The 7,384-nt window shown below is 41.1% G+C and overlaps 1 long non-coding RNA gene across 1 annotated transcript in view; it reads right to left on the bottom strand.

Moving 5' to 3' along the window:
• Positions 1-6,964, bottom strand: part of LOC121094119 — an 11,435-nt gene extending 4,471 nt beyond the window's left edge. The window contains exon 1 of the long non-coding RNA XR_005829752.1: positions 1-6,964. This exon is cut by the window's left edge and continues 659 nt beyond it. This is a non-coding gene — a long non-coding RNA (uncharacterized LOC121094119).
• Positions 6,965-7,384: the final 420 nt, after the last annotated feature.

Here is a 7,384-nt window from a genome sequence, read left to right as displayed (position 1 = left end):
TTCCTTTATTCTCTGATATTTCCATAGTTTTCATGTTTGATGAAAACAGATGTTAAAAATACAGAGCACTTTGGATTATTATTATTATTATGATGCATTGAAAATTGTTCCACTTTGAGTATGTATCCGTGTATGATGTTTAAACGGTGGCATAATCAGATGCATCCCACTAAAAAATAAGACGGTTTATAGGGATGAAAGTCTCCATGATGCCTACTGGCACTTTTCCTTTTAGGTTTGTTTCAAAGGTTTGAATAATGAGCATCTAAATGGTTCGTCTAACTTTCAATGCAAAGAAAATACAAAAGAAGAAAACCCATACATTTTTTGCTAGAAATGACAAGTCCTAGAGCAATCCACCACCTACAACACGTCCCTATCTGTAACTTGGTAATAGCCCTGGTGAGAAAATATGTCGTGTCAGCCTATAGTGAGTTTAGACATAGGAAGATGATAAAAATTCCTTAATCAAAATGAAGGAATAGAGTCTCTAAAAGTATATGCCAATTATTGCAGAGCAGCTTTTAAAAGTCTTTCAAGCTTTTAAAGATTATTCAAAGCACTTGAAATAGGCTTCAATCTAATGCCTCATTTCATTGCATTAAACAGCCTAGTTAATAAAGAATCAATATATTCAAAGGGCAAGGTTATCTTTTGTCTATAAGGGGTGGTGTCATTCTGAACCTTTTATAGTTCAAATGCTGAAAAAGACCTCATGAAATCCATACTCATCAAGTGGGTCAACTAGAGCAATAAAGAGGCCTCTGAAAGAATGGCTGCACTCCTTTAAAACAACTATGTCTTATCTCCCCACATAGTGCTCACCAGGCTCCACCAGAAAATGTCAATTTCTCATCAAGACAAGAGGCCCAACGATAATTTTTTTCTAGAGAATACACACAATTAGGAGAATGCAGAAAGGCCCCATCAGTGATTTGTAGCTTATTATGTCACCAGCAAGCTGCACTCCGCCGCTAAGCAGATAATAAGGGCTGTTGATAACTAAAGTGTCAATACGCCAAAGAATGATTTTTGAATGTGAGCCCTTGTGCTTTTTTCCCCCTCCTCGTTCAGATCGCAGGGCTGATAACAGTGCATCTGCCAACCGACACCGCCCGTTGGACCTCACAATTAATGCCGTGAATAAATAGCACAAAAGAGTTTAGATTCTTTATACTCTTTGAGACAATTCCCTGTTTTACCCTTCAAGGAGTTCTTTTATGTTCGAATAAGGTTGCTTTTAATGAAATTTAAACTCATCAGAGGAAATCAAAACCCTCAAATCAGATTACAAATTGATTTTTTTTGGTCACTTGTCATTATACAATGTACTGCCGTAAGTTTTACAGGAAAAGGAAGAGAAAGCACCCAGTCTGGAGTCAGAGTATGCAAACAGTCTCTACAAAAGCATACAAAGGAGGAATGTTCCTAAAGTCCCACAAGTAATAAAAACTTTTTAAAAGTTGGTGTGTATCATTTAAAAAGCGATCATTATCTTTAGTCAGATACTTCATAAAATACTACAGTTTTAAATAAAATGAGCTGTACTGGAACTTTAAACTGTGTGCATTAAATAATTAAACCCAAGCTAGCTCTTTTATCTCATCCAGAATGCTGAATTTCATTGTTATGTATAAGAAAACAAATATTATTTCTAAGGTCAGAATTAACCAATGGAGGGTTTGAGACCTCCTGGCCTGGTACCCCATTTCAGCTGGTGACATTGCTAGTCCAGTTTGGCCAGCTGAAATGCGATGCTAGCGATGGAAGCTATATAGTCGTAATTTTTTGATTTCTTACACATTCAGATAAAGTAACTGTTCTACTGTAATGGTTTTGTTTCCTCTTTATCAACTTAGTCCTAGTACTGAAAGGTCATTGTGAAAAAAAGGGTGCAGTGAATTGGTCACAAAATGGTATATTTTTGGTGCCCACAAAGTTTTTAGAGGATTTTGGTTGTTATGTGACTTTTTTTTGCATTTACCTTGAGATACTTTAAAACATTTGAGAAACAACTTTATAGCAGAGGCAGCAGCTGCCTTCAGAACAGACCAAGGCGGGGTGGTGAGGGTGCAAGGAAATTATCTGAAACCTACTCTGCTCCAACCAGACACAACCCACAGGTTGTTTACTGTGTCAAATCTAAAAAGGAAAAATTCAACCAAAAAAGGGAAACTGAGGCTGGAATTCGTCTGGGTAAAGCAACCAACAAATTTTAAAGTTGTCCTGTGTTCACGATGAAATGTAGGATGAAGACACCAAGGGGAAGTCGGAGAGGAGAAAGGAAGAAGATATGAAAAACAAACTGTATGATGAAACCCAATAAAGTTGTATTTAATGACCTCTTTCCTTGTGCTGTGGAGTTCTTGTGCGTGATGCTGCACCCACGATGCAGGACACAGGAGCCGGGGACAACCTGCTGCAGCTCAGCGCTGCTCTCCCGGGCAGCTTTAGTTCTGGCCACCACAGCTCAGACCCATAGGTCAGTCCTCAGCAGGTGAAGGACAGCACCGGGATGGGGAGTGACCCCCCCAAAGCCAGCCTCAGTGCCTCCGGCCAGCGACGTGAGAGGTGCTGGATGACCACCAAGGTTTGCAAGGGGGGTACCTGTGTACTGGTTCTGCTGCAGTCACCACCTTCATCCATACTACAGCTCTAGTCCCAAGGTTACACACACACGCACAACAATAATAATAATAAAAAAAAAAAAAAAGAAGAAAAGAAAAAGAAGCAATTGCTGTGGACTTAGCATCACAGACACAAAACTACTTTGAAACTGTAATGAGTAGAAATAATAATAATAAACAAACAACCTCTAAAAACCATCTTACAAGGCTATTTGGGCAGACTCTGTGTAGTGAGAAGAAAAAAGGAAAATAAAAAGGCAGGAGCCAAGCCGTAGAACGTAAATTCATTGCATGGTGCTCCTTCACCTTTCTGGTTTATCAGTGGGTCTCATTTTAGAGCAAATCACGAATCCAACAAGCGCTGTAGTATCCGAAGTATCTCTAAAAGAACTTCCAAGGTTTCTACCCAACTACCCCCTCACTTACTCCATCCCTTAAAACACACCCTGGACAAATTAACAAAGGCCAAGCAGTGGGTAGGGACCAGCCAGAGGCTCTGATGGACCAAGGGGTGAAGCTTGGGCGAGGGCCATCGACTGCAGCCACCACACAATCATCTGAGCCGTGTCACTCTCCAGGTTAAAGCCAGAAAGGGTGGGCACAGGAGCAGTAGGGGCCCAAAGCAAAGTGACTTCATAGATTTAGACACTTATTTAAACAAATAAATTCCCTATGTGAGGAAAACACTAAGCATAACTTAATTTGGAAAAAAAGTTTCCAAAATTTACCTAGCATGTAGCATGGCATAAAATGGAAACAGCAGTTGGGTACCTCATCAGAGAAATGTTAGAACAAGACCGTGGGGACACAGCGTGTTCACATCGTCCCTGCGCTACACAAGTAGAGCAGCTTTGCATGGGCTCGGGGTTTCTTTTCTTCATGGAAATCAGTGAAACAGAAATCATAGGCATTTTGTAAAATAAATAATTCCTAGTTACCACCTTTCTTTCCCAGTTTTAAGGAAGCCAGTGAGGTATCAACCCAAAACAGAACCCAGAAGGTCCATACAGCCAATGTCCTGCTGCTGCTGAGGAGGACGAGGAACTCGGTAGTGGAAGATCTGCAATAAAACCTGTGTCCTCCTATGCTGAAGATCTTGAAGACAAGCAACTAGATACAAACCCCATTGATTAAATCACCTGAGAGGAACAGGAAAGGAAGAAAGTCTGCAGAGAAGGGTAAAACAGGGTTACCAGGAGAATTGGGTGTTAGGGCACAGACACAAAGTTTCTTCTACATCAGAAAAAAGAACGGGGTGGAAGAAGCGTGGTGGGGTTGTGCTGAGTGCTGTCTGCAAGGAGGCCACAGCAGCTCCTTCTCGCCGCAGCACCATCGTTTGTCTCAACACTTTCCCGTTACACAACTCGTCACTTCTCAGCCACATCATGACAGTAGGAGTGGGAAGTGCTTGCAGAAGCGATAGAATTCAGTCTTTGTTATTGTATGAGGGGAGAGGAAAACAGAAGAAACTTACTATTGACCTTTTTAGAAGTTAGATTGACTGACAAAATCTTCATAAAATAGTCTAATAAGAGAAGGTTGCCAGATAAAAATGGTTTTGGTTTTCTTGCAAGGACAGAGGTCTTCAACCATTGATAAGCATCTGTGTTTCTCATTCAGTTCTGCTTTATTTTCAGTCCACAGTGCCATGGTCACATGACTTGGGGACCAGGTACTTGTATTGGTGCTTTTGCCACCTTGCATCCCAAATAGGGCTGAGCTGCCGAAAGGCTGTGCTGCTGCCTGGGTCCCGTTTCGTGGGATGGTTCCTGTTGGCTTTATGCCTCTGTTGAGTGAGAAATCAAGGCCATTGCCATGCTTCATCTACAAGCAAGAGCTACTGGTCTCTTCTGCAGGAGAAAGGAGATAGATCCCAGGCAGGACAGAGAGGATGCTATGGAGAGACACGCTTCACCCTCCTTCTGCGCTGTATTTGTTTCTGCCAACCCCTACGCTGCGGATTGTGGTGGGCATCATGCATGGACAGTACAGATGGGAGATGCCTCAAGAAGCTGCTGTGCAGGAGCCTTTTTCAGAAAGTCCTACTATTTATCAAAACATAAAAAGAAAAAAAGTTGGTTTTTATGGGAAAAGTACTCAGGCCTTTTAGTTTTCAGCTCTAACCCAGTATTTACTGGCTCAAGCCTGCTGAAGACTCGCTGTTCTACAGAGGTCTAAGCCAAGCCCTCCTCGCCCCCATCAGTCCCTGCTCCAGAGCTGCACATCCCCAGCCAAGGACTTGCCAGGATGCTTCAGCAGCTCAGCCCTGAGGAGGGACCTATCCTGGGCACAGGGAAAATAAAGACTGAGAGCAGCATCTGTAACAGACAATGGTGTCCTGAAAAACCTTCTTTATGGCGTTACACATAAAACTGTCCAAAATGCTCTGCTTTTGATAATTGTAAAATGCCATGACCAAGAAACTGGGTTGGCTCAAAAAAGTAATAAATATATATAATAATTACTGATGTAAATGCAGAAATCTGCAATAAACCACTTTAAATATTTTTATTTTTATTTTTATTTATTAATTTGCCTGGCAAGCAGTTAACGGAAACAAATAATCTTCTCATGCTCTCCAGGTGCTGCCCCCAGATATTACAGAAATAACCTGTGGGAGTGTTATAAGGAGGACAGTTTTTTCTCCCAAGCAGCATGATGGGAAGGGAGTTACCCTTTCAATGGCCTCATCTTCCACCAGTTGATACAGAAGATGATGGGCTTTCAGGCCAGTTTACCAGATCTGGCAAAGCAAGAGCAAGGACTCGGCAGTTTCTTGCTGTAGGGATGCCACATTTTGGGTCACAGATAAGAAAATAAAGATTTTTGGTTTGTTTCTGTGCTGAAATTTTCCTTTCTTAATGGAAGCTGACATAAATAATTCTGCTTTGTGTGAACTGCCTGTACTTTGCTCTCCTATAGTAAGTTTAAATACAAACGACGGCAGAAAGAGTAGGTTTGGATGCTAAAATAAACATTTCAGCAGACACAACTGGGTGTCATCCAGGTCAAATTTACATTGTTTTCTATCATTGCTTTCAATTTTCTCTTTACCTTATCAAAAAAATACCTTGTCCTACATTCTTCTGACATAATGATCAAAAGAGAAAGCCTATTCATTGTCAGACCCTAATGGCTATTCTGCCCCACATTTTTAATGTGAAGATTAAATATTTATGAATTGCAGGTCTATAATACCCCCTAATCGGGAAAGCTTTGCTGCTGGTGAGACAGGAGAAAGTCATGGTGGTGGGCTGAGACAGGGGGATGCTGGTGGGGACTGACATCTGCAGGTATGGACCACTGTGCACATGGCTGTCTTGTGACCCTCTGACTTCATACCGTAATGAATAAAATCGATAAAAGACACTAACTGCAAAAACAAGGTAGTTCTGGGATATGCTTGCACTCATTAATGATCCCATCGCAGTGCTGGTGGCTGTCACCAAAGGCCCATTAGAGGTGAGCATGGCTTGGCCAGGGTGCATGGACCTACCATGGGCTGAGGTTGGCATCTCACCCCTGAATTGGATCAGCACGGAGGGGTGCCATTGGAAGGAGACCAAGGTCATTTATAACTTAAATAGTTCAGATTAAATGCAAAACAGTCTTAGGCAGAAGACACTTTCTGAGACCATTTTGAAGTGGTTCAGATGACCGAGCTGGCAGAAGCCACCAGCTCAGCACTTGGACTCAGACTTTGTTGCGATGATAAACTTGGTGACAGTGATTAAAGCAATGCCAGAGAAATGGTTTTTCTTTTTTTTTCCTTTTTTTTTTTTTCCTCTCCATTTCAATGCATTTAGCTGGTTCAGGTCAATGACTAATTCATTCAAAACTGAAAACATGATTGGGAGTTGGAAGAGCAGAAAATGTGTATTCCTCTCCCTATCTATGAATAAAAAAATAGATTTGAAAGGATAAGATCTGCTGGATTTTAGTATCTTGAAGGACATGATGATCAGAAACAATCTATTCCATTTTTTGACTATAGATAATAATATCCTTACATATTAACTTTATTAATGTAATTCATTTGCTTCAGGTGCAGAACATGTATAGAGAAATATGCTCTTCCCGTTTGCATCCAGCACTATTTTGGTAGGTCTCTTTAGCCGATAAAATTAATGCAGTTCCCACCACAGTATTACTGAACTCCTATTTCCATCCAAAAAGAACTTGACAACTCATACAATAAAAAAGAAATGCAACATTCAGCATTTTCATCTGTATAGAGATATGAAACACATAATCAGATTATGAAATATAATTGCATACATGAACGTAAATAGATTAAATAACGCTGGGTAGCTCCCTGATTAGCCAAAGGAAGTGCATATTCAGTAAAACCCTCAGATCTGAACAATAATGGTTAAGATTTTTTTGATAATGAGAATAATTTCTCCTTAGGAGAATGAGTAAACATTCTAAGGGGGGGGGGGGGGGGGGGGAGGGGAAAGATCAGATAGCACATTTTCCCATATTTTTAGTGAAAATCATACTTGAAAGCCATCCTGAAAGGGTTTTAGATTGAATTTACTTCAAATTTTGAGGGAAACAATGTTGTCGTTTTCTCCCCCTAAAAAATTTTTGCCCTCCTAGTAAAGTTTTGGGTTCCTTTTTTCCCCCTTTTTTTCTTTTTTCCTTTTTTTTTTCTTCCTTGCCATCCCCCCGAAGTGAGGTTTTGGGCTGGGAGCCCTGGGAGCAGGGCTAGTGAGCGGCCCAACGCTGGGGGAGCGAAGGGAGAAGGAAACTGC

This window comes from Falco naumanni, chromosome 9, assembly GCF_017639655.2.
Source record: "Falco naumanni isolate bFalNau1 chromosome 9, bFalNau1.pat, whole genome shotgun sequence".
Classification (NCBI taxonomy): Eukaryota; Metazoa; Chordata; class Aves; order Falconiformes; family Falconidae; genus Falco; species Falco naumanni.
This window is presented reverse-complemented; position numbering and strand designations above follow the sequence as displayed.